Source organism: Rissa tridactyla, chromosome 5, assembly GCF_028500815.1.
Source record: "Rissa tridactyla isolate bRisTri1 chromosome 5, bRisTri1.patW.cur.20221130, whole genome shotgun sequence".
In the NCBI taxonomy this organism is placed as follows: Eukaryota; Metazoa; Chordata; class Aves; order Charadriiformes; family Laridae; genus Rissa; species Rissa tridactyla.
In genome coordinates, this window is record NC_071470.1 from 57,783,317 (window position 1) to 57,804,595 (window position 21,279).

The following is a 21,279-nucleotide window of genomic DNA, read 5'->3' on the forward strand; positions in this document are numbered from 1 at the left end:
TAGATCAAATCACTTGTGACAGTACATTATGAAAACAAGCTGTTGAAAATTTTTTTTCTTGGGTTCTTTACTGCAAGGTTTCAGGTAATCCCTTGATTATTATAGTCCATTACCTTAGAATGAAAGTGAATCTTCTTAACAGTGTAAGACTGAAAAAAGTCTTTCCTTACACGAAAGAGGTAAGCTGTAGATTGAGATGCTATGATTTCCTCAGACCTCACAAACAGTTCCTCTGGGTTATTACTTCTTCAGAGTATTCAGAGACCTACAAGGGCTAACACTGATGATTCACAGTTCATACTAAAGCCATTGTGCAGCATGGCCTGCAGGCAGACTGTGCAGATGGTAAGGTTGCCATTTGTCAGGTAGGAATTTAGGTGCAATTTAAACTCTGCACAGCTACAGATTTGAAAACTTTTTTTTTTTCCTTTAAAGATCCAAGGTTATTTTCTTTCGTTATTTTTTTCCCCCACAGAAAATATCAGAGCTGACTTAAGGCAGGAGCACAGCAAGATAGCCTGAATAGGAATAGCCTGAAGAGGCAGCGCTCTCCCTCCTCTGCCTGTGCTTGAGGGGACAAAGGTTGGCTGTCATACCCTACCTACTGACAGGCTACTAGGAAAAAAGCAATGTGCAAGTGGACAAAAAAAAAAAGCTGCAGGAGTAACCGTCTTCCTTACTCTCCTCACAGCAATCCCAGGAACAGAAAACCCCCTCTCTGGCCACAGGACTTACTGGCTCCTGGCCTCAGACCCTCCCTTTCCACCTGATGCCCTGCTGTTCTGTGAAAGGGGAAGTCAGCTATGGCTCTAGCCTCTTCTCCTCCCATCCCTTTTCCTCTCCAGCAGCCCAAGAGGTGCAACAGGGTGAAGGCAGGCCAGTGCTGACAAGCAGAGCAGAAAACTGGGCTTTCAGAACCCAGAAAGCCAACCATATCCTGGGCTGCATCAAACGCAGCATGGACAGCAGGTCGAGGGAGGTGATTCTGCCCCTCTACTCTGCTCTCTTGAGACCCCACCTGGAGTACTGCATCCAACTCTGAGGCCCCAAACATAAGAAGGATGTGGACCTGTTGGAGTGAGTCCAGAGGAGGGCCAAAAAGATGATCAGAGGGCTGGAGCACCTCTCCTATGAAGGCAGGCTGAGAGAGTTGGGGTTGTTCAGCCTGGAGAAGAGAAGGCTCCAGGGAGACTTCCCAGTAAGGTCAAAAGAGGTGATTATCCCGCTGTATTCAGTGATGGTGTGGCCTCACCTTGAGTACTGTGCGCAGTTCTGGGCTCCACAATTTAAGAAGGATGTGAAGGTCCTTGAATGTGTCCAGAGGAGAGCAACAAAGCTGGTGAAAGGGTTGGAAGGAATGTCCTGTGAGGAGCAGCTGAGGACTTCGGGCTTTTTCTCCAGTCTGGAGAAAAGGAGGCTGAGGGGCGACCTCATTGCTCTCTACAGCTTCCTGAGGAGGGGACGTGGAGAGGGAGGTGCTGATCTCTTCTCCCTGGTATCCAGCAACAGGACATGTGGGAATGGCTCAAAGCTGCACCAGGGGAGGTTCAGGCTGGACATTAGGAAGCATTTCTTTACTGAGAGGGTGGTCAAACACTGGAACAGGCTTCCCAGAGAGGTGGTCGATGCCCCAAGCCTGTCTGTGTTTAAGAGGCATTTGGACAACGCTCTTAATAACGTGCTTTAACTTCTGGTCAGCCCTGAAGTTAGTCAGGCAGTTGGACTAGATGGTCATTGTAGGTCCCTTCCAACTGAACTGTTCTATTCAATATCAAAATCTTTTATACATTCAGTATAACAGACAAGAAAAGCTGCAGTAACAATGTCCTGCCATATCAAACAGGACTGCAAAACAAAAGGACCTTTCAGCCATCATTCTCCATACATGCCTCAGTTTCTGTAAACCTCAGCTACAGCAGTGGAACCAATTTATTAAATTTAAATCAGGCTACCTTCCGGAGCATGCATCATACAAGCATTTGCAGCGCTGGGTCAAATGGAATTCACTGCAACAGAATTTACTGCACAAGTGTTATACAGTCAAATGAAATAAAGTAAAGGGAAAGAGGAAAAAGATCACCTTGAGTTACATCCAGTGGCAGACAGAAAAAGCGTGAGAAAGATTATCTAAGTTATTTGTGAGGAAAAAGCAGTCCCTGCATCTTAATTTCCCCCCCAAATCACCTCTTTTAGGGCAGTTCAGCCAAACTTTATTAAACTTGTCAGCATTGCATTCCTTTACGTATGGATAGACTGCTCCTGAAAAAGGTCAACATAAAAAGCACAAGCAAGTTTTCAACATCAAGAATGCACGCCTTCTCTTCTGACTCCTTCCCCAAAAAAGAACTTTCTGAAAACCTCGTGTCATCATAAAAGATTACACTGCTAGTAAAAGAATCTGGAGCTTTATCTTTCCACACTCAACTACTCTGACTTCTGTCTCGCATCTATTTAAGCAGGTTCCAGAAGGTAGGACCTTTGTTCCTACATATATAAAAATATATGCTATAGATGTCAATGACAATGTAGTTCTTTAAAAAACTTTGGATGCCAAATGCTAGGCAACTAAGCATACATCAAAAGATGCATTTTCCCCTTTGAAGTCAATAGGAACACTTTGAAATCAACAGCTGACGTAAGTGTCCAAACACAGAGTGGCATGCCTCATGTTAGGTACTCAAGGTGAAGAGTTTATCTACATCCTTACTGTTGTAATGGAACCTGCACACACTGCTCCTGGCAGAAGTGCTTTGTGACAAGGCGTAAACAGTACAGAACGTTCCACCTAGAAATACAGCCAGGCACTGCCACTAGAGCAAAGCTATTCTGCTCCTGCTGAAAGGCAGTGGGAATTCTGTCTTCTGCCTAGCGAGTGACAGTTATGGGATTTTTTTGGTGCTCCACCTTTCTCTTCCTCTAGGATTCTCTTGAGAATTGCAATATCTGTGCCTGCCCCCATTCTTAGAGGAGGTGATGGTATACTGCAGTTCCAGAGAAAAACAGTTCATTAAGATTTGTCCTCTGCTCCTAGCTGTGCCACAGACTTCCGTGGAGTTAGCTTGGACTCTCATTGATCTAGCAGAGGAAAATATGCACTGGAGTACATATAAAAGGCTTTGAAAGTCCATAAATTAATTTCAGATGAAGGGAGAAGAACAGAAATACATATGATCTTGACAGCGCTAGAAGGAACAAGGCATTACATCATGAATGTGTCTGGTTATATGATGTAATGAGGAGGTCAACCTCTACCTTCCCCCCCCCCCCCCAAGGACTCGTATTTTCTATATGACTCCAGGGACACAGACATACGTGCTGCACACATTCATAAAAACCATACATCTGCACATCATTTCTTGTAACCTTGTACCTACCCACTGAACTGACACATGGAAACACCCAGGTGCACCTGCAAATTTTGTGGCAGCATTAATCAAAAGATAAGTTTAGACTACATATTAGGGGAACATAAGCTAAATAGCCAGTGATTTAAGAGGCAAAAGTTCAGCTGATTCAAGTCAGTATAGCATCATTAAACTTGGGTGAATCTCAGTTCCTCTGAGCTGAGAGTCTGATCCTAGCATACAATTGTACATAAAAAAGGGAAATAATCTTTAAGTCACACATATGTGCACATGCGCACACAGGGACAGCCCTGCAGAATACAACTGCAAACTCGATGTCTTATTAGTATCCACTTTAAAAACAAAATAAATTCTCCAGTATTAAACTAACATGAAACAGAGCAACACTATCACCCTTCATATCCACAGGATTTCAAATACTTCCTGTTCTACTTATCAAGGCTCAAGTTTCTGTGTGAAGTTATCAGCTGCAGCAGGATAAGCAAACTACTGAACCCAAATGAAGAAAATTATCTCTCAACAGTACAGTGCTTTCAACATTACATACACTATGTGCTACACTAGAGAATTTACATGAGAAATCTGAATAAAGGCTGTTCAATCCAATTTCCTCTCCTAACAGGATGGCAGTAGTGCTGGACCTGATCTTAGGAAGCTGTGACTGTTTCATAGAGCTATTCTCTCTTCTTCACCATTGGCAATCAAGACAAGGGCATTTGGCTCAAGCAGGCAGGGTTTCCTTCAGTAAACCTGTGGTTTCAGCCAACTTGAAAGGCTTCATGAATCCAGGTCAAATTCACTGACTAATTTCACCTGGGGAAAAAACAGACTAAAGAGCTAGTGTTGTAAAACCTTCCTCAGAGGCTGGAATTGTTTCCTCTTTACCCAATAGCTCAGTCAGAGCACTGTGGATATGTGGGAAATCTGGGCTGCACCTAGCACACCCAGGGCAGAAGATAGGGCAGTAGCTAGCACGCAACTCGAGCTGTCAGATGAAAGGAGTCGCCTTCTCGGCAGTTTAAAATTCCCTTTTTATCCGCAGCTCCACAGAGTGTCCGAAATGGTGTGTCTCTAGCCACACAAACCATTTCATGTTAAATGAAGCATCGCTTTTACCTTGCCATCCTGAAACGCACAAAAATGAAACGCTATCTCTGGTTCAATCTGAACAAGCTTCTTTTTGTGATTTTATGCTTTTTGAAGTGCAGTTGTTGAAAATACCTACAAGCCTTTTGCACTGTCCTGTAGACTCTATTTAGTACCGCTCAGGATGAAATCTAAATTTCGGTTACTCACGATCTAAAGGGAATATGCACATATATGCAATATTTTCCCCAAGTACAGTCAAATTGCCTGTTCATCTTTTCTAATACTATACAACATTAAAAAAAAATAGTGACTGCAAAATAACATTTAATGATTTCATTCTATTCAGCATGCTGCTTTGTATAGAAAAGTTCTTTCCTTGAAAACAAGGAACTACAAATACTGCCTGCGCCTCAATGTTCTCCCCGATCTTCAGTTCCCTTTGAGCTCCCAGATGGTCTTAATTAAAATAGAGTAGTTTCTAATTTACAGCACCGGAGACATTTCAAAACTGTTGCTGAAGCAGTGTTAGTGAAACCCCGATAACCCAAATCTCACCCCCAGACAGATACATCAATATCTTTAATTTATCTAAAGTTCCTGTTGAGCTCATGAGTTTTCTTTACTGTAACAACTGTACTGTGCTTCCATAGTACCTTGACCCTCCAAAGATAAATAAGAAGTTTCACGTAAAATATGTGTCATCATGAAAAGTATTTATTCCTTTCCATTCTTGCAACCCCCTCCTTTGAGCTGTTTCAGCTCTGCAAATAGGCACTAATGCACAGAGACAACAGACACTGTCTGGAGCATTACCTGCACTCTTGCTTTTTCCCTGAAGCACATCACATTTTGTAAAAGCGACGTCACTACTCCAAAGTACCTAAGTGGGATACCATACCTCTTTGCAACACACTTCCCATGCACCCCATCAGTCTGCTTCCCTTGTAAGCGAGCAGCCAGAGTGCCCTGTCTGCATACAGCTCGGTAACTCAAAGCACAACCAACCAATAACCCCCTAGGACCGAATGCAGATTTTTTGGTCTCATTGCTAGCCAGGTTTTTACAACAGGTAGTGCTTTACTTTTACACGAACACAAGTGTATTGAGAGCCTGTATCACCCAGTATCATTCAGTCCCACTGGATTTCACTTACCACATGTGTGATAATTCCCCCTTACACCAAAATTTTACATACTTACCTAGAAGAACACCAGAACAACAGTATTATTAACATGCTACATAAACATACACAAATTATATTGCATGGCAAGAAGGATAAATTGGTTGTTTACCATACCACAAAGTTTGGAAAAGCTCAATATATGTTTTCTTGACTGGAGAATTTTCTCCAATAAACAATTTTTTTTCTCCTTGCAGAATTAATTCTAAATCCTTGGCAATGAACATATATTACCCCTACTTTATTTTTAAATTTCATGAAATAGAAATTTTAGTTTCAAGTTAAATTGACTAGCGCTAACAGTTCAGCCATACCTCAACCTCCAGGTATTGCTCTTTCAGAGAATCACATCAAGCAAAAGTAGGTTTCAGAAGAGTAAATTCCCTTATCTGTGCACTGTTTCAGTGATAAAACCGTAAACATGAGCTAATTTAACCCAATGCAGTTTAACCAATGGTGCACATCCTCATTTCAGCTTCTCAGTAAAGTGTGTGATTTCCCAAATTGACTGAGCACAAACTGTTCCCAATGGCTTCTCACAATTAAGGATTGCATAGGAAAAGTTATGTGTAAAACTACCATTAACATATGTATGTGTATTAATCTTCCTCCCCCCCCGCTGTTTATTATTGTTCCTCCTCCTCAGCCAGTCTCTTCAAAGTGTCCTCTCTTTGCCACTCTTTTGCCTTTCTTCTTCCCACGTTTCTACTCCTAGGCTTCCTACATTTTCCCATTCCCAAATGCCTATCAGTGTCTCTTACTGCTATTTGCTCTCATTTGCTCAGCCCCCAGCAACTTTCCCTTCATACCCTTTCGTTTGAGGTATTTTTCTACAATAGCAAGGTAATATGATGCCCCCCCAAGGATCACTCTTTTACATGTTTCAGTGGTCCCGATTCCCACCCCATTTTCTGTTTACAGCCTTTACTTAGGACATAGTTCTTTAAAAAAAGGACTATGTCTTCTTTTGGGTTTACAAAACATCTAATACAATAGAATCCAGGCCCCAGCTAATGTTTTTGAGTGATTTGCAATGCATTATAGCACAAATCCTGAAGCTAACAGTAGTGGAGGTTTCTCTCAATGCCTGTACGCAGATTGCTCTAATTAACATTATGCTGACATACACTAATATGAAGTGCAGTTTTGCATACGTCCCCAGGGAAATCCTCCCATACCTGCTGAAGATGGCCACAGGTTTGCTCATCGGTTGCCAGAAAGACTATTCAGTGGTGTCAAGAGACCCAAGGATCTAGCTCCCTTTTGAAAATGCTTTCCATAATACACTCTCAAAGGAGACATGGCAGATGTCTGGATATATGTACCAAAAGAAACCAGCTTGATTGGTTTAATAAACTATCCTAAATACCAACAGTAGAACAGCTGGTTTGCCTGGATCCTTGCAAAGCACAGAAGAAAAGCTCCATCAAAAAAGTCTTGAAAGGAAAATACCATGTTTACACACATCACACTCTCACTTAAACTCTCTTCCCCTGACTTGTTTCCCTGCTGTGTAATTCTACCTTAGCCAAAAAAGGAAGGTCCATCAGCCAGTCTGAAACTGAACTCTGTTTTATCAGTATTTTATTTTAGCATCACTAAGAAAAAAAAAAGTACATGAAGTAATATGCCTCTGTAGCAACTGTTTCTACAACTCCACTATATAAAACCAAGTGTGCAAGCAGAAGATTAGAAAGCAAAAAAGTGAAAGGGAAAAAGCTGAAAAGAAGCGAAAGCAAGGTGAGAGGCTATTATGAGAACACATATGCGTACAGTGAAGAAAAATCTCAGATTCCTTCCTGCTACAGAAGTCAGAAAAAGACTACACACAACCACATTAAGCATACAGAAAATTTATGGCACTTCTGGAGCATGGAAATAAACACTCATAACTTGCAAACATACCCAGTACCCTGGGAGTTCTTCAGCCTCTTCACCCCAACAACACTCTTGAAGTGCTCAGCAACAATCTGCTTCCCCACATGCGTTTGCGTGGAAAATATTACTTAGTTTTCAGTCCATCTTTTCTTAAGTGAGTATTCAAGCTTTTTCTGATATTCTGGTAAGCAATTACCCCCACTAAAAATTTCCAAGTAAACAGACAAGATAAATGGTTTCTCCTCCTTTACTCTACCAACTTACTGGGTTTTTGGATGCTTTTACTGATTGAAAGTGAAGACATGACCTCAAATATTAACATGCCTCATAATTCAGCATTATTTCTCAAATGATAGCCTGGAGAATGATTATCCTGCTTAATTATTTTCTCCTCGATCCTCCTTTCTATGAAAAAAGTTACAGTCCAGTGCTCTTAACTGATGTCAGAATAAATATGATTTAGCGGTGTCTAGTCTTCTCTGACCACTGCACTTTTAACTGACGCAAATGAATTTATTCATAATAAAACATATTTGAGCTTCTCCAACCACCAAATATACACAACGCACATAATACGATTTTTTCACGGAAATAACATCATGACCTTCTAGTAAAGGAATTCAGTGCAATCCTTGATGCCTAACTACAGCATAAACTTTAATATATGTACTTTTTTTCCCCCCTCTCCTTTCTTAAGGAGAGGCAACTTTCCCACTTGAGACCCTGAACAGTGGCACCTGAAATCCAGACTCTCACAACTCCCAAGATCCAAAGAATGACTTTGTTTTGCTGGTGATTTAGAGACTGTCTTTAAGTACCCTTTGATAGCTTGAACACTTTCATTCCTTCATGGTTCGGACTGCGATTTCCTTTCAAGAGTTGAAGCCTCTGTTTTTCTCTCTAGTAGATTTTTCTATAAGGACAAGGAACTTACTGGGAAAATTCTTTATCATTAAAAGGTTATGCAACGAGCTACAGAAGTAACTCTTCTTTCCAAACTCCCACAAAACAAGAGACAGTTAAGAACACACACTTAAAATGTTAAAAACTAAGCTCGTGTTTCTTAGTTACTGTATTAGGTGTCTTTTTGCAGATGGATATTCTTTTCGCTATCAGGGTTGTAATTTTACAATTACAAAGTCACAGTGAAGGACCTGACCACACCAACATAAAACTCAATATCCTTTAACCACATCCCTAACGCTATTTCCTACAAAACCTTACATGACAGAACTCCAGCAGTTTCTTAAGAGTGTTCTCACTGGCCTTTGGCAGGTCACAAACCGCTCGCAGCTTGATGAACTTGCCTCCCGCTTGGGCGAAACACCAGGAGAGTAATTCACCACTGCCAGTTTAGTACCGCGGCAGCGGAACGAACGTCCTACCTGCCCTGCTGGCTCCCTTGCCAACAGGAGCGCCAGCCACAGCCTTCTCCTGAATCACAAGCACCGCATTTCACATGCCCTCTATTCAGACAGGAGATATTTTTGCGCACACTTTCAGAGAGAAGACTCCTGCATCTCAAAATCTATGGTAATGCATGCCTTCATCGAAAACATATTAAAGCGACTGCTTGGGAGTACCCAAAGCATTTAAATATAATAACCAACCCATGATATTAAGAGATCTTTTTACTTCTATTTTTGTCTCCCCTATCCTCCGCACCCCATGCCACCTCTTACAACAAGGAGCTCCATTTCTCCTCTCCAGAGAGAACACTGACAATCAATTAGCTTTCTGAAACAGTCTGGGGACTCCAATCACTTTTGAAGTGTAAAACCAACAAGTATAAAGGAAATTCCCTGGAGTCACATTAGTCAATACAGTGAAATTCATGCTCAACACACAGAATGCTAATGAAGACAAACCACAGTTATTTTACTGTATGCTACATTATTTTAAAATAAGTATTAAAACCCTTATTTCCAAAGATTGAGTTTTAAGAGTGCACAGACCACCTGAGATACTCAGAATAACAATCCCTGTTTGAAGTGATGAAAGCATTACCTCCTACAGGCCCCTCTTTTTGTCAAAGTGAGGAAACTGATCTGAAAGACACTCTATATCCAGCTCCTTCATTTGCTAGGATAAAGTATTTTGAAAGTCTGTTTGATCATTGAAACATCTCAGGACACAGACATTCCAAGAAAAAAGCATCCCATTTACAGGCAAATCATTTTCTAACAAGCAACGTTTGCAGTTTTATACCCTTTTCTATCATTTTTTTTTTCATAGCGTCACTTGTTTTTTTGCACTATCCCCTTTAAATTCAATATGAAGAGTTGTGTAACCTAAGCCAGCCTCATTTGCCTAATGATAGAGTCCCGTAGTCTGTCATTTCAAAAGTGACCCCCGTTGTGCTTTTTTAAAGCTTAACTTGAAAGCTGTCTCACAGTTGAATTCAAAGACAAACTTTTGCCCTCTGTCTGAAATGCAATTAAAAAGTAAGTCAGCTAACCGTTAAGAACACTTTCAAGTTCGTTTTTAGCAATTTAAAGCTATTAACATGCACTGCACTGCAGTTATACAAAGCAGTAAGACACTTTCTCCCCCTCCCCCAATCAATAATATGAAACATTAATCCATGATATAAAACACACATGCAGTGGCTAACTGGATTATACAATTATGGCTTCACATGAATAAACAAGCTGAGGAGTTCATACAAGATACTTCGTGTAACTACATCTATTACTAAAACTTAACCCAAAACCTAAATAGATCTATCTTCAAAGACTACAGAAGGAAGCACATGGTTCTCAGGGATCATAAGATTAAAAAAGATGTTTTTTCCCAGCTCTCCACATGCTTGATGGGATTCTGTAACTGCTTCTACAATTCAGTTTAGCTTTTCTTCAGTGAAATGTACATTTAAATTTGATTAATGCTGAGCCTGACTTGTGTGGAAACTGATGGGTTTGTCTTGTTTCACCAGCAGGCCCAGGTTAATCTAAATATTTAAACTACTGATCAGCAGTGTTCCTGAAGTGTGTATATTTGGCTCAATTCTAGTCTCTGGTAAAATAACAGACTAATCCTGTCAACACACATGGCAATATTCCAAAATTACAGATGTAGAAATGACAACAGAAGTGGTTGCACCTCTGTGTGCATCAGGGACGATTAGCAGTTATCTACAATCAGCTAAGAATTAAGATAATCATCTCTGTATTAGATTAGATACAGGGGGGTTATTTTCAATCTACTTATAGTATAGAGGAATATCTGTCCTTCAGAAATAAGCATAAAAGCAAGAAAATAAACCGAGTATCAACCTACCATCAGTACAATAGCCTGAGCAGTTTGTTCCACCAGTACGACCAACACGTTATGTTTTGAGGCTGCTGCTCTGAAGATGACCTCCAGTCAGCAAGTACCCCTGGGAATTTGAGGCTGCTCTACGTAAGAGGGCTGTTTCGTCTTCTTGGCAGTTTTTGATTGTTGGGTGTTGTAGGGTGCTTTTATTTTGGGGGGTGGGGGGGTTGATTTGTTTTTAGCTTGAGGACCTAGCTTTCACTGTCTTTGAATACAATACGCTTGTAACATCATATTCTCAAAAAAGAGCACACACATTTAAACAGTTTAGGAGGATGTATTCAGCATCTGATACAAGGAAATGAAGGCATCTTTGAAATTACTTGGAAGTTTAAATTCATTAGTGACAGGCCAAAAGATGGGCTGATTCTACCAACCTCTAGTGAACTTAAAGACATCTCCAACAAACATCCAAGATCAAAGTCTTTGGATACAAACAGGTGGCACATCCAGAGAACTCCAGTTTCACAAAGAGAACTGGTGGTGGAGGGAAGGAGAATAACTGTCATCAGCTTTCTCCATGTTTTCACAGTTCAAGGATCCTTTATGGTGCATTTTCAGCTACAACACAATGATTTCTGACCTACAGTCTATCTCTTCCTTTTTATACATGAAAGCAAGTTGCTTTTACGGGCAAACTAGTCTAGTAGTACTCATATGGTCCATACAGAGCATCCAGAATTAGCTTTTTTTTACTCAATATTCCTTGAGGGATCTAACCAGATAACTGCATTTCCATTAAATACCATACCCACTTCCATAAAGTTTCTTTGCAAAGTTACAGCAATTGTCTATGATATGGAAATCCAGAAGGTTTTCATTATATTTTTCCCTCCTTCCACTCCATATTGTATTTTACACATCTGGAACCAGTAGAGAAGTTATAGTATTAGTATGGGCAATAAGAATCACAGCAAATCCACTTACAGTACAGACATGGTGTTCTGAAAAAATACTGCCAGTAATGGACTTTTTTTCCCCCCCTTCCAAAGGTCACATAATTTCGAAGGAACAATGGAACTATTCTTCATTAACAGGCAATACAGAAGCATGCATACACAGACAGAAGGGTACAACACCTCTTGATTATTGGGCATTTCTGCAAAATCACATCACTTAGTGACCTTCTGCAATCACATCAATCAGTAGCAGCACCATGGCCAATGCTCAGGAGCAGTTATGCAGAAGGGGGGAAAAAAAAAAAATATTTAAGGCTTTTTATTTTCTTTTTACTTCTGAGCACTACTGTGATTGTATCCTCCCCTCTTGAGAGTCCCCATTTCACACCCAATCATACCCACAGTTATAGACAAGGTTCAATTTTAACTATTTTTCCTTTCCAGCCAGAGACTACTGTGAATAAACTTTGCTGAACAGAGGCATGCTTACCTGTCTTTTATCATCTCTCAGGAAAACAGCCCTGAGACTTGAAAGAGCAATATATTCCTGTAAATTCCATGCACCTGAGTAATTACTGTAATTAATATTCTAAGAGGTACAAACTAGTGCATCTGGTAATGATGACACCAGATTAAGTGTGCAGAACACCTGCACGTTGATACGTTTTACAACCTGTGAAATTTATGTGGAATTGCAGCCCGTAATACAAGTTTTCCTTTTTATCTTCACAAGTAGCACTTTTATCTATAAACAATCTCAAATTTAGCAACCGTATCAGACAGACATGCACGGGGACTTATCTTTAATACATCCTACTTTTGAAAAAGATTATATGGTTCCACAACTGGGATTAATGAAATAGTCCTGCACAGAACACGTCTGGTTCACTGCAGCAATATTCCAAGTGCATCCTTCTGTTTTAAGGTAACTATCAGCTGAGGGAGGTTTTGTTTGCTTGCAGGCAGGTACTTTTACAGTACCTTTCATCACTTTCCTGAGCGCAAAATAAGAAGGCAAACAGTTTGCCTGCAATACGTTTAGCTGCTTTCAAGCAAACCCACAAGTTTCACCAAGAAGTTGACTGTTCCCAGACCACAAGCCAAGAAGTCATTGTCGCAATCGTTCCCCTTTAGCTTCTCTTCATTTGTTAGACTGATTTCACAACAGTTTCTCCTACTACCCCTACTGCTAACATCTCACAGGATGAAAATAACTCAGAGACATTTTGCTTAGGCAGATGGAAGTACTCTGGCAAAGGAACTTCAGAAAAATTCTCCCAACATAGTATCAGAACCTACCACACACTTTAGGTGTAATGAAATGCTAGTAGCACTCCCTACAAATTCTGTGTTGGTTTGGGTGGGGGGTTTTTTTGTTTGTTTGTTTTTGGTGTTTTGTGTTTTTTTTTCATGTCTGTTTCTTAAAATTGTGCCAATTTGTTTCACATGGGGGTGAGTTAATTTGCCAGGGTATCCCAGAGTTTGGATTCAAATTTCAGCTTCAACAACAACAACAAAATCTCATCTGCAACTACCACGTTGTGCTGAAAATATACGTTTGCTCAGATTCTTACAAAATTCACCTCAGAAGTCAAATGACATTCTTTATCAAAAAAGGTCTGTTAGATTGAGAGTGAGGAGTCTGTCAGACTGTTTCCTAGCTGGGAAGAAACCAACACGCTGACACGCATGTTCACAAAAGGACCTATAGCAACTTCATCTTCCTACAAAAAGTGCTTTTCAGAGGCTTTTAATACTGCTTGCAATAAATGCAGGATCCGAGGACTGCAGGGGATGGATAACTCTTTATAGTTGTCTCAAATCCTCTTATTCCACCCACTCTGAGAACTCTACAGCCCAAGTTTAATGAGTAAATGTACCACAGTTCTACTGCAAAGCTCAGCTAGGTTTGCACGCAAAAAAAAAAACCCAACCCCAAATCTTTCTTATTCTGCAACTGCTCTACAGAACCAGGCCTTGAAATACTAGTTTGAGGTCATGTGCCTATACATCACTGTGTCTCAGCCTCTGAAATGCATTCTATCTTCAAATAATAAATGTCTTTTATTGTTTCAGGGCAAATCACATTGTCTGTGTTGCATGAAGGATGTGTAAATATTCAGCAAACAAACTGATGATTCGTTATGGTCTTGAACAGCAATAGGACTTCATCATAATTCCAAGCAGATCTGATCGTTTGTAAAATCATTTCTTAAGAAATATAATTAAAGTTTCGTGTTCATGCATCATGCTCAGATGGTGACATTTCTGACATTTTCAATTTGAGCAATGTCACTAAGATGGAGAAGTCTGAGATTTACTCATTTCAGCAGAGCCCTGTTTTGTGCCAGTACCCACTTTAAAAAAATCAGAATTTTTAAGGCCTAACCATGGTCGATCTGTGCAGCTATTTTTTGTTTGTCTTCACAGACCATTGACCAATTCTAATGTTTTGAAAGTAAGAGAGTCCAAAGTGCTCAGAGTCTAGACTACACGCTCCCGGCTTGATGATTCTATCGTTAAGTCTGGTACAACTGGGCTGCACTACAGGCACACTATCATTGCCAAAGGAACAGCCATTTTCAATCATGCATGAGACTGCTGAGGGTAACTGTGAGCATATTCTTCATATATTTGGTGAAAAAAATAGACACTTGGCTCTTGCTGTATTACAGCTTGGCCCTGGTTTAACAAAACCTTTGTCTGTGTATGTGTTCGTAAGGTAAGATGTGTAACACACATCATCATAGTAAGGACTTGTACTTACAGTGATTTCAGCGCCTAGTGCCATTTTTAATTAAGTGGGTGAGAAGCAGGTTCCAGAACAGCTTCAGAAATCAACCCTCTCTTACTATGTAAAATTCTAGGTCTCCTACTTGCATTAAAATTATTGGCCATATAACACTTCAGAAGAATTAGGAACTATACAGAAAGTAGTAACTTTATCATAACCAGTTAAAATACATGAGTATTATGAAAACATAAAACTCGTACAAAGTACAGCTCCCATCTGTCAGAGGCAGACAAAGAACTAGGCAGAGAAAGAACAAGGTTCAATTCAAAGGGTGCTGAAATATTTGTATCACCTTAAGCCTGGCTGACTGAGGGAGCCTGTGTTCTGTTTCTTTGGTCCTTACTATTTCTGCCTCCGTGCATCTTCTCGAGGTAGACGCCAGCTTTTCTAGTTCAATAGTATGACCAAGATGGAGAAGTCCATAATGAAGTCACTTCAGTCCAGTGATATAGCCTAGCATCTGCCTAGCTATCTATTATTTCTCAACTCAACACTGAGTTACTCTAATATTTTCAACATAAAAACAGACATCCTGATCCTTCCATCACCAGACTTCTCTCCCTGTCTCCCAACTCAAGAGCAGTGAATAAATTCCTGGTCAGTCAGGAGCATAGTCTGCACATCATCATGGATTCAAGCCAAGTGTGAGGACCTGTATGGAAGTCTATGCCTAAGTCTCTCTCCATCTGTCTGTTGGCACTCCTTTTTCTAATGGATCAATGCTCACCTTCAAGTACTTTCACATTCCAAATAATCTCATCTCCAAAACATCAGTCTTGACACCTAAACAGCAAATAGCAGTGTCTGCCCCTTCTGGTTTATTTAGTTTTCAAAGCAGTACCTTTCAAAATAGCTTTCCCCATCCTGCCCTTCTCATTTTGTAGGATATCTTCAAAGATCTGCAAAGCTTCCTTGTTATCTTCTTTAAAGTCCAACTTAAAGAGACAAGCATTTTTTGACAGAAATGAGAAAACTTTCCAGTCAACAACTGCCGACTGCTACACGATATTACGTTAACATTTTTAGGGTTCTTTTACCAATGTAGAATTGTCCAGGTCTCGGGAAATGGTAAAGATGTTATTTAAAGTAACCAAGATTTCCTAACACAAAAAGTTACTGATGACATGTGAAAGTTTCCTTGGCAGTGCAAAGGTACAATGTGGGAAACCACTTCACTTTTAAGTGATCAAATAGCTGCTGCATTCTTTAAAATTCATTAAATATCATCAGCATTCTGCTCTGTATTAAAAAAAGAAACAACAAAAACCAAACAAACAAAAAACCACATACACAACCAACCCCAAACTGCCGACAGTTACAAAACCCTCTTGAACTAATTTCATGAAAATCTTTACTTACCTTTTCGATACTGTTACAACATGATTAAGAACATTTGTTATTTCAGATTCACATTTCTACGGTCATATAAAAATGTGCTGTTCTAAGATATGCCTTTATATCACCCATTTAAATAGTTAAATTGCTTAAATCTTAACGATAGACTATAATCCACTGGTTACAAGAAACAGCCCCCTAACTGACATATTCACACAATTTTTATGCGTCTTTGCACTTTCATAAAAGAGAAATAGCCATCACCCCTATTTGAATGAGTCTAGATCACAAAGACATTTCCTCTCTTCCCCCTTCAAACCCTAACAAATCCCCCAAAGACTACAGACAAGTTTCCCACCACCACAGGGGTGCAAAGGCCAAAAAGCAAACTTAATGAGGCCAAATGGAGGCCTTCTCTTGCAGAAGTGTTAATCTTGCTCTAAGAGAAACAGAGAGGTAAAGAGAACCCCATAAAGTCTGTAGGTGAACAAAATAACCTAATAAAAATGCTTACAGCATTTCTTTTGTCCAAGGTTATCATGAAGGGCTTTAATTCAGGGGAACTAGTGGGAATACAGTTCCTCTTATTAAAATATATTAATTAGTGTAATATATACAGTTGTCTCCTTTGAAAAGCAAACCAAGCCCAGGAGATGAACAGCAGGGTCCTGAAAGGACCCGCCCACCATCTTGGATTTACTCCTCTGAGGATGGAGTCCCAGAAGCTGCCTCTGAAGCTTCAGTTCTTTTCATGTTGAAAACCTTCATTTGCAGGCATAAATAACAATGACATAATCATTAGCAGCAACAAAGCTCAAACTTCATCAAGAACTTGCTGTCATTCTGGTAACAACTCTCAAAATAGAAAGGCTAATCTACAAATTGGCACCTAGCTTTCGAATCGCAGATTGTCAATGAAATCGCTAAATATATTTCCCAGGTCTGAAACGTGACTGTCTTTAAGACACTGGTCTTAGTGCTTCATTTTACGTGTGCATGTTAACAGTGCTTATTTGGTTTACAGGGCTATCCTGATCCCTAGAGTTTGCAGCAGCAATGCAAGTACAATTATCTCATGTGCTGGATGATTAATAAATAGCGAGGTTTAGCGGTCAGCAACTGCCTCTGAACAGCTTATTTAAGGTGAAAGTAATTTTAAAGCATGATTTTGGATATCAGTTTAGATGGTAAGCTGTAAATGCCCACCACAAGAGACATCATCTCTACCTGAACACCACTCCAAGAAGCAAGTTACTGGAGGTTGCAGGTGTGTTTTGGAGAACAAGTACTGTGTGTTCACAGCTGACAGTGATCTTCTCAGTTTTATGTTTCAGATTCACCTATAGATATATTTGTATCCAGTGTATGTTTTTCTGCAGATCTGCTGCTGGCCAAAAGATATAGCAGTAAAGGTATAGATGCTCTTAAGAAAGAAAAGAAAAAAAGAAGTCAGTCTACAACCTATTTAAAAAGAAAACCCACACCATCAGACAGGATCATTATTTTCATGCACACTATTGCCACAAAGCTTGTGTAAGTCAAAACATATCAGTCATTTCACTGGCAAAGACCTCTGCAACATGAGCTTATGAGGGTTAGCGCGGGTGAGAATGATTAGCTTGGTAACTCATGCAACAATTCTGATGATGCCTAAGGAGAAATATAGTAGCCAGCTTACCCTGCTGTTGACAGGACTAGGAATAATCATATTTTTTTGTCACTTAAGTCAATTACACTGTGTCTTCATACACATACGGAGCAGACAGTCAGTGAAGGTGTTAATTTTACAAGTCAGTTTTTAGAATTCAGCCACGCTTTAAAGTCATGTTTGTTTAATCACTGCTGCCACCTCGTATATGCAGAAACGATGCCAACAGTACTATGGTTTTGACTGTAACATTTTTTCATAAAAGGCACAGAAAGCACCCAGCTTGATCAAACCGTGACTCAAACCAAATAGGAGCTCCCCTTATTGCGAGGCCCTCGGTTTTTCTGAACCTAAGGACTATTCATCCACCGTTCCAGCATTCAGCTCGCCATGCCAACTTCTTAAAGGTTTAAGGAAGACATGGGGAGAAGTGAGAAAGAACACATCAGACTCAGATTTTGTTAAATCTTGACGGAGGTTTCCCACTAAAGTAAACTCATTTCTGAAGAATTAAACATGTAAAGAAGGTTTGTGGGGAAAGAAGAATAAAGAAGTACAGCAAGCAGACCCATTCCAGGTCCTATACGTACATAAAAAAAAAAAAGACAGCTTTTTTACATGTTCCCCTAACAGATTTCCTAACAATTTTAGAAGTACGGAGGATTTAGAGAGGTATGTTCTATCCTAACTCCTATTAATACATTTTACTGTTTATTTTAGAAACAGAAGCGCATCTATCATATCAGTGGTCACAATTTCAGTATACACCATGCCAAAAAAAGAAAAAAAGACTAACTTCACAGTTTCTCCAAACACTACTGTAACCTACTCAGTCAGCAACAGCACAGAAGAAAAAGCACTGTGAAACTTAACTCACTCTCTCATCTCCTGTGGCATGTTTACTTTTTTTACTTGACAGTCTACCAACCAAGTATTTACTAGAATCATACTTGCTTGAATTGTGTATAAAAATATCACCAAAGATACACACAGCCTCACTGAAACCAAAGTAAAAATTCTTACCAAAGAAATCCCACATACATGCCAAACTGAAATAAACCAAACACTGGCAAGCAGGTCTATAAAAATTTAGTCACTATGCTACTAAAGCAAATATACGTCCAAAAAGCACTACCCTCTCCTCCAAATCGCATTAGCGGCAGAGTTTATTTCTTAGGTTTTATCTTGGCAATTTAGAAAGTTACTCTTCATCTTTAAAAGCTATGAATTTGTTGAAATAAAATCATCTGGCTGCAATATTTCAGTACTACCATTCTAGGCAACAACAGAAAACTGGAAAAGGGAGTACTGCCAATCTCCTACCTCCTCGGAACCTTTCTCTCCTACACAAGCAGTACTTCTTAGCCCTGGCGTTCAAGCTATGTCTTCTCCTTTCTGAACTTGGGAGGTGAAAAAACCCCAATATACATTTCTTATATCAATGTTATACCTATACCTACAGGCGGTCTATCTTTCAAATTGAATTCAAGTATAAAGACAACAGCGAACAAATCCTGGTGCTCTAAAATGAAGTATCTATGAAAAGAACTGATGAAGCAATGATATCTGCCCCAAGCAATGAATCAATATTTAACTTGCAGGACATTTAACATTTGAGCAACTGAGAAGCAACACTGGAAAGAATTTCCAGAGATCATCATCTAGACTACTTCCATAAAGAAAGGGCAAAAGTTATCAATCTCGCTCCTGACAGGTATTTACAAGTCTGTTCTTAAAAACATCTTGTGATGGAGATGCTATAACCATCAAACAGAATCTGTTCTACTGCTTACCTTGTCTTCTGCAGAGAAGACAATTTTTTGCAGTTGACTTTTAGGTATTTGAAAAGTTTCTTCTCCCCTCAGTTGTATCTGCTCTAAGGTAAACCACTCCAGTTCTCAATATACAGACTTTCTTCTGATAGCTGTTGTAGCTGTGCTCTGGACGCTCCTCATTTGAGCCATGTTTGCTTTGAAATGCTTCCCAGAACTGGACAAAAGTTCTGCAAGTGATACCTTAGCAATTCCAAGTGGAAGAGCTATTTCACACAGACAGCCTGTTTCGATATACCTGCACAGTGTTTATCACTTCTCATAAGAGCATAACATTTATGTTCAGCTTGTGATTGACTATAAACCCCAGAAATTTCTTCAGATTACCCACTTTATCAATGTCTGCACAGCAAGCTTAATTACATCCAAAGTATTTTGTACTCAGCCTTACACAACTGTATCCTATTTTTTTTTTTTTTTTCAGATTATTTCTCCACTTCAAGATTCTTGTAAACCTTTCAGTTGTGAGACATCTGAATTCTAGGTCTGGTCTCTAAGATACTTGCAGATCCTCCCAGGTTGTTGTTCCAGAAACTAAGACACACAGAAAGCAACAGTGGAAGGAAGAGCAAAAGACAAAATGCCTTTCAATTTCAATCCTTAAGTGTGTAATTGAAACAATTCTCACTAGCTCACCCATTAAAGCAACAATCAAAGCAGTGCCAGAGCGCTAAAAAGAATGTGTAGATGACTTAAAATATACAAATCATGGCGTAAATTATTCTGGTGAGAATATGGTACATAAAGGGGAGGAAAAAACCACACAAAGAAGTTTGCTGTAAGAACAGGGTGTGCTCTTTTATTTTTGGTACTATAGTATGGGCAGATGAGAATTAATGAAAACAAGCCACATGTGGGAAAAATGCAGTTTTAAGTACTATTGACTTTAAAAGAACAAATTTTATCCTCAAGTAACTTTTTATTAACTTCTAAGTAACCATAAATACCTAAAATATTACCATAAAAGAGTTATTCACTTGCCATCACTTGCTTATAAGAACCCATCAGACCTCCTGAAAAAGTACATTAGAAACTTTGATACAGCATAAAGTTACAAGCCTAGATATTTGGAAGATGTTAAGAAATCCACCAGGACAATAAAGGATCACACAAACCCAACCCGCCAAATTTTGATTTACTTAAGTGGAAAAAGGAAAAAGCCAACTTTGATAGACATCGTCAATAAATGAGATATGATCCAGGCTACTTCTCTTACATGGCTAAGATGTTTGGGGATGGGGTGGTGGTGGGGTGTGTTTAAATGCTTCAAGACTAATAGAAGGCAGGGGAAATCCATAAATTTGGATGTGACAAATCAGATTTAAGTGCTAATCAAAATTCTTAAATCCAAAAATTCAGAAAAAAATAAGAGATATATAACATACCTACCCTATTAACACATCCAGCCAACATCAATATACATCTGTTTGGGGAACTTCCACCTCCATTCTAGAAAATGCAGTCCAATCGTTATTTTAATGGGCAAGAAGAAAGTAACTCAGAAACGTCTCACCTTATTAACCAAGGCTCTTTCCAGCCTACATACCCTTACATCTCAACAGCCATCTCTACATGCAAAGAAGAATCTCCCTAGAAACCAAATAAACAACCGAAGTGCAAATGGCATGTTCTGCCTCCCGATTCATCAGAAGCACTACCTCAAAAGCTTTATTATTGACAGTGATTCCTGGTGAGAGGCAGGGAGAGGGGAACTTTACACTGAATACAGCTTTTGTTTTTCATTTATTAGCATTAGTTGCAATGCTGCCAAATAGAAAGAAAAAAAACCTTCTCATCTGCAAACAAAACACATGTATATAGATATAGAATTCACTGTTTCAAAGTCACTTTTTTCATATATCTTAACTATAATTGGCTAAAACAAATGCAATTTCTAAATTTCAAAATCAAGGTCGGTCTAACAAGCGTAGTCATGGTAGAATA